The following is a 6467-nucleotide window of genomic DNA, read 5'->3' on the forward strand; positions in this document are numbered from 1 at the left end:
CAGTAAGTTTGAGCGTGCCCTGGCGCACAGCGAGGGGAGCTGTTTCTGGCTACATAGTAGTATATTTTTAACAGTTTGAAGTTACATGACCTAATATTACATTCCTAACCAATTATATTCTAGAGGGGCAAAAATGTTTAGATTTATAATTAAACAATCCTAACAAATAATAATAATAATAATAATTATAAATCTAAACACTTCTCAAGCTTGATAACACTAAATCTAAACCCTTTCACAAGAATAAATCTAAACACTTCTATGCTTCTTCTACTTAACAAACTTCTCCTCCTTAGACTTTTAGTTGTGGGGAACAAATTCTGGGGAGTCACTTCCACTTGGGGAATCCTGTTTCATACTTGACTATGTTATCCCTACACTAAGGCTGGCCGAGAGACTGTCCCGGACTGATCGTAACAGACTGTTCTGTCCGCGAATGGGCTGAGAGTAAAGGGCGTGTTCGGAATCTGTGGCGCCCAATCTGAGGCTGTCCGAGGTGACTCTTAACGGACTGCTCCGTGCGCCAATGGGCGGTGACTCAAGGCGTGTTCTGGGGCTGCTGGCGGCCAATAGGTTGTCCGGGGTGGATTATAACAGACTCTTCTGTCCGCGAATGGGCTGTGACTAAGGGGCGTGTTCTGAATCAGAGGCACCCAATAGGCTGACCCGGCTGCATCTTAACGGACAGCTCTGTCTGCGAATGCGGTGTGACTAGGGGGACTGACCTGCCACTGCTCTCGACCAATAGGCTGTCCGGGGTGGATCTTAATGGGCTGCTCTGTCCTCGAATTGTCTGTGACTTAGGGGTGGTTCCTGGCTGCGTGCCAGCCAATGGGCTTTCGGAAGACAGCCTTGGCGGAGGAGAGCGTCGCCCAATGGGCTGTCAGCAAAGGGGATCCTGCCTCTGGTTCGGCCAATGGGCTGCCGCAGGGGGGCGTTGTCTGACTGGGCGGCCGGCGCCGCCATGACAGGAAGGTCCGAGGAGCGCGCGGGGGCGCGAGCGAATCCTGGGTCCGAGTGCGAAGCTCCCCGCCCCCAGCCCGCCCCTTGTTGGTGTCTGGCCCGGGGGAGGAGGGGGCGCGAGGGAAGGTGGGGGAGCGGGCTGGGGGTGGGGTGTCTGGACAGGGGTGAGGTGTAGGAGCAGGCTGGGTGTGAGGGGCCGGGGGGGGCGCTTGGCACTGGGGGGGGCAGGAGGGGGTGAGGGGCCGGGGGGGGTGCTCGGCACTGGGGGGGCAGGAGGGGGTGAGGGGCCGGGGGGGTGCTCGGCACTGGGGGGGCAGGAGGGAGGGGGAGGGGCCGGGGGGGGCCTTGGCACTGGGGGGGGCAGGAGGGGACAGGGCGCGGGAGAGCGCAGGCGCGGGCGGCGCTGGCTGGGCGGGAAACTCCCGGGACGCTCGCGCTGACGAGGCGGGCGGGAAAACGCTGCGGGGGGCGCTGAGGGGCGGAGCCTGGAGGGCGGGGCGGGAGCTGGCAGTGACGTGGAGCCCCCCCCCCCCGCCTGCTTCTCTCCGGGCCCCAGGCTGGACATCGGCGGGGCGGCCCCTGGCGGAGGTGGGGGGGCGATTTCTGCCCCCCCCCCCCCCGGCGCTGCAGCCTCCCCGGGGAGCAGCGCCCCTGTGACCCCCCCCACGTGGTGCCGGGGGAACGGGGCTGTGGCCCCCCCTTTGGGGCGCGGGAGCTGACCCGGGCTCCAGTCACGTGGGTGTCTCGGGGAGGGGGGGCTGCGGGCCACCGGGGCGCGGGAGTGTCACGTGCCCCCTCCCCCCGCCGGGGAGCCGCGCGCCCTCGAGGGGTGGTTCCCGCGGGCGGGGCACGCACAGAACGTGTCCCGCACGCGGGGGGGCGGGGCGGCCTGAGCCCTGCTCCCCGCGCTGCTCGCTGCCTGGGGGCGGGGCCGGGTGCCCGCTGAATCCCCCCTGTGCCCGGGGGGGGGGGCAGTTCGGCGGGGGGCGATGCTCTGGCCCTGGCTGCCCGCAGTGCTGCCCAGTGCCCGGCTGTGCCTCCTGCAGAGGCCGAGAGCGTCCTGGGTGGGGGGCGTGTGGGGAGAGGGGGGGAGTGGCTGAGAATTGGGGGGCAAACTTAGGGGCTGCACGGGGCGGGGAGGAGTTTGGTGAGGGGGGATCATACTGCATGGGGCGGAGAGGAGTTTGGGGGGAAGCAGACTGCACGGGGCGGGGAGGAGTTTGGTGAGGGGGGATCAGACTGCATGGCGCGGAGAGGAGTTAGGGGGGTAGGGGATCAGACTGCAGGGGGCGGAGAGGAGTTTCGTGGGGGGTAGGAGATCAGACTGCACGGGGGGAGGAGGAGTTTGGGGGGGGATCAGACTGCACGGGGCGAGGAGGAGTTTAGGGGGGGATCAGACTGCACGGGGGGAGGAGTTTGGGGGGGATCAGACTGCACGGGGGTGAGGAGTTTGGGGGGATCAGACTGCACGGGGCGGGGAGGAGTTTGGGGGGATCAGACTGCACGGGGGTGAGGAGTTTGGGGGGATCAGACTGCATGGGGCGGGGAGGAGTTTAGGGGGATCAGACTGCACGGGGCGGACAGGAGTTTTGGGGAGCGATCAGACTGCACGGGGCGGAGGGGAGTGTGGGGGGGATCAGACTGCACGGGGGGGAGAGGAGTTTGGGGGGATCAGACTGCACGGGGGGAGAGGAGTTTGGGGGGGATCAGACTGCACGGAGCGGGGAGGAGTTTGGGGGGATCAGACTGCACGGGGGGGAGGATCAGACTGCACGGAGCGGTGAGGAGTTTGGGGGGGGATCAGACTGCACGGGGCAGGGAGGAGCTTTGGGGGGGATCAGACTGCACGGGGCGGACAGGAGTTTGGGGGGGCGATCAGACTGCACGGGGCGGAGGGGAGTGTGGGGGGGATCAGACTGCACGGGGGGGAGAGGAGTTTGGGGGGGATCAGACTGCACGGAGCGGGGAGGAGTTTGGGGGGGGATCAGACTGAACGGGGCGGGGAGGAGTTTTGGGGGAGATCAGACTGCACGGGGCGGGGAGGAGTTTGGGGGGATCGGACTGCACGGGGCGGGGAAGAGTTTGGGGGGGATCGGACTGCACGGAGGGAGAGGAGTTTGGGGGGGGATCAGACTGAACGGGGCGGGGAGGAGTTTTGGGGGAGATCAGACTGCACGGGGCGGGGAGGAGTTTGGGGGGATCGGACTGCACGGGGCGGGGAAGAGTTTGGGGGGATCGGACTGCATGGGGCGGGGAGGAGTTTGGGGGGGATCAGACTGCACGGGGGGAGAGGAGTTTGGGGGGATCAGATTGCACGGGGGGGAGGAGTTTGGGGGGATCGGACTGCACGGGGGGAGAGGAATTTGGGGGGGATCGGACTGCACGGGGGGGAGGATCAGACTGCACGGAGCGGGGAGGAGTTTGGGGGGGGGATCAGACTGCACGGGGGGGAGGATCAGACTGCACGGGGGGGGAGGAGTTTGGAGGGGGATCAGACTGCACGGGGCGGGGAGGAGTTTGGGGGGGATCGGACTGCACGGGGCGGGGAGGTGTTTGGGGGGGATCGGACTGCACGGGGCGGGGAGGTGTTTGGGGGGGATCATACTGCACGGGGGGAGAGGAGTTTGGGGGGATCGGACTGCACGGGGCGGGGAAGAGTTTGGGGGGATCGGACTGCACGGGGGGAGAGGAGTTTGGGGGGATCAGACTGCACGGGGGGGAGGATCAGAGTGCACGGGGCGGAGGGGAAGTTTGGGGGGATCAGACTGCACGGGGGGGAGGAGTTTGAGGGGGGATCAGACTGCACGGGGCGGGGAGGAGTTTGGGGGGATCAGACTGCACGGGGCGGGGAGGAGTTTGGGGGGGAAGGGTTGCCGCGGAGTCTCCTCTCCCGAGTGGGGGCGGGGCATCAGCTGCGGACGCTGCCGTCTCTGAGGCAGGAGCCCCGCCCAGCAATGGGGAGGGGCGGGATGAGGGGGAGTAGGGAAAGTAGCCGCAGTGGCTTGTGGGAAACTGAGTGCCCCTGTCCGCAGCTCCCATCGGCCATTGCAGGGCCAGGGCAGGCCCGGCGCTGTTCGGTTGGGCGGGTGCAGCGGAAGTGACATCACAACGGGGCATTGACCAGGGAGCGACGCGGTTGGTCCCGCGCTCGTGTCACTCCAAGTGTTAGCGACGCATCCTGGGACTTGTAGTTCTCATAGTGCGGCCTCCCGGGACACGTCGCAGCGCGCCCCGCCCCTATCATAGCCCCGCCCCCCGGCATAGCCCCGCCCAGCGTGTTCTTAGTTCGGAATGGGGCATTTCTACCCTAAGAACAATCTTTTTTATTCGGAAATAACGGCCCTTAGCAGAGCAACAGTGACACTCGGTAGTCACCGGCGGTAATGCACGTGTAATTCCGTAGCGCCTCCACAGTGCCGCTCGGTGGTCATTGCAGGTAATGCACGTGTAATTCCGTAGCGCCTCCACAGTGCCGCTCGGTGGTCATTGCGGGTAATGCACGTGTAATTCCGAAGCGCCTTCACAGTGCCGCTCGGTGGTCATTGCCGGTAATGCACGTGTAATTCCGTAGCGCCTCCACAGTGCCGCTCGGTGGTCATTGCGGGTAATGCACGTGTAATTCCGTAGCGCCTCCACAGTGCCGCTCGGTGGTCATTGCGGGTAATGCACGTGTAATTCCGTAGCGCCTCCACAGTGCCGCTCGGTGGTCATTGCGGGTAATGCACGTGTAATTCCGTAGCGCCTCCACAGTGCCGCTCGGTGGTCATTGCGGGTAATGCACGTGTAATTCCGAAGCGCCTCCACAGTGCCGCTCGGTGGTCATTGCGGGTAATGCACGTGTAATTCCGTAGCGCCTCCACAGTGCCGCTCGGTGGTCATTGCGGGTAATGCACGTGTAATTCCGTAGCGCCTCCACAGTGCCGCTCGGTGGTCATTGCGGGTAATGCACGTGTAATTCCGTAGCGCCTCCACAGTGCCGCTCGGTGGTCATTGCAGGTAATGCACGTGTAATTCCGTAGCGCCTCCACAGTGCCGCTCGGTGGTCATTGCGGGTAATGCACGTGTAATTCCGTAGCGCCTCCACAGTGCCGCTCGGTGGTCAGTGCAGGTAATGCACGTGTAATTCCGAAGCGCCTCCACAGTGCCGCTCGGTGGTCATTGCGGGTAATGCACGTGTAATTCCATCGCCCCCAGCTGCTGTCCCTGCTCCGCACGCCACGTGGCCCCAGTCTTGCCCTTTGACAGCAGGCAAAGTAAGAAGCTCGTTATTTCCAGGCTCCGCGCAGCCCTCTCCCCTCCTGCCCCCGGCCCCCTCATCCCACACACCAGGCTCCGCGCAGCCCTCTCCCCTCCTGCCCATGGCCCCCTCATCCCGCACTCCAGGCTCCGCACAGCCCTCTCCCCTCCTGCCCCCGGCCCCCTCATCCCGCACTCCAGGCTCCGCACAGCCCTCTCCCCTCCTGCCCATGGCCCCCTCATCCCGCACTCCAGGCTCCGCGCAGCCCCCTCCCCTCCTGCTTCCTCACCCCAGCCTGCACCCCGTCCATACTCTTATCCCGGGGCCCTTCCTCTCCCCAGCCTGCACCCCCGTCCATATGCTTATCCCGGGGCCCTTCCTCCCCCCAGCCTGCACCCCCATCCATATTCTTATCCCGGGGCCCTTCCTCACTCCAGTCTGCACGCCCATTCATGGGAGCCATCAGTCCACCTTTTCCCTGCACCACATTCAGTAAAGTGTCTGATCAGGGTATGAGAGCAGCCCTGAGCCTTTGTCTCCACTCAGCAGGTTGCACCACACAGGATATGTGGATGGTCCTGGGCTTTGTACAGCACTCCAGACTGACCCCTGGACACGGCTTCTGGGTCCTAGCCCTTTGCTGTCACTCCTGCCCGAGGGCTTTGCTGGCTCCAGACTGGGTAACAGCTGGGAAACTGGCTGGGCAGTGGGCTGAGAAGATACCGTCCGAGATGGACTTGAGCTGCCTGGACGTGATTCTCGGAACACGTGAAGGGTCCTCAGCGTTCGGCCTTCCCATGGCTCTGTGTGAGTAAGAGGTGCGTGCTTTGAAATCTTCAAGCGTCCTGGCAGTATGTTTCTTCTGAGGCAGAGAGCTTCCTGCTGGGGCACGGAGCCTGGTGGCTTGGGGACTGGTGAAGGGGCAGTAGGCGGTTCAACAGTGCGTGGATAGATATTCAAGGCCTCCGTTCTCTCCGAGTTCCTGGAGTGGCAGCGGGAGGGGGTGGCCGATGGTGGGAGGAGAAGCGATGCCGCGTCCTTGCGGACTGAAAAGCTAAGTTGTTTGTTTGTTTTTTCCCCTCAGCTGTGTTCGGTAGCGAGCGATAAGAAGTCAACCCTCCCGGTGTCCTCCCGTCTGGGGATGGAACGGAAAAGAGAACGGCGAGCTTGGGAGCTTGGTCGAAGCGAGGCGAGAACCGTCCTGCTGGGAGCGGAGCAGCCATCGCTGACCGGGAGATAAGTGTCGGGTCTGGAAATCTCTCGGCTT

Source organism: Pelodiscus sinensis, chromosome 10, assembly GCF_052426305.1.
Source record: "Pelodiscus sinensis isolate ZL-2025 chromosome 10, ASM5242630v1, whole genome shotgun sequence".
Taxonomy (NCBI): Eukaryota; Metazoa; Chordata; order Testudines; family Trionychidae; genus Pelodiscus; species Pelodiscus sinensis.